This window comes from Fukomys damarensis, unplaced genomic scaffold (genome assembly GCF_012274545.1).
Source record: "Fukomys damarensis isolate Sample0158 unplaced genomic scaffold, DMR_v1.0_HiC HiC_scaffold_9, whole genome shotgun sequence".
In the NCBI taxonomy this organism is placed as follows: Eukaryota; Metazoa; Chordata; class Mammalia; order Rodentia; family Bathyergidae; genus Fukomys; species Fukomys damarensis.
In genome coordinates this window covers 32,075,551-32,075,795 of record NW_022900921.1, presented here as the reverse complement: position 1 = coordinate 32,075,795, position 245 = coordinate 32,075,551, and positions in this window count along the sequence as shown.

Below are 245 nucleotides of genomic sequence, written 5' to 3'. Positions count from 1 at the left end.
GGGACTCGAGGACCAGGGACCAGACTGTACCGCTCCGCAGGCGGCAGTGCCAGGCTGGAGTTGCTGAAACGCCCCCACTCACCGTCACAACCCACAGCGGCCGAGGCGCCCGCGCCACTGGAGCCCAGCCAGACAGGGGGCGCCTGCGTCGTGACGTCACCTGGCCAACGCGCACTTGATATCAGCACGTCAGCGTAGGCGCTAGGCGCCGGCTGCGCTCCACGCAATGGCTGCTTCTAGCAGAT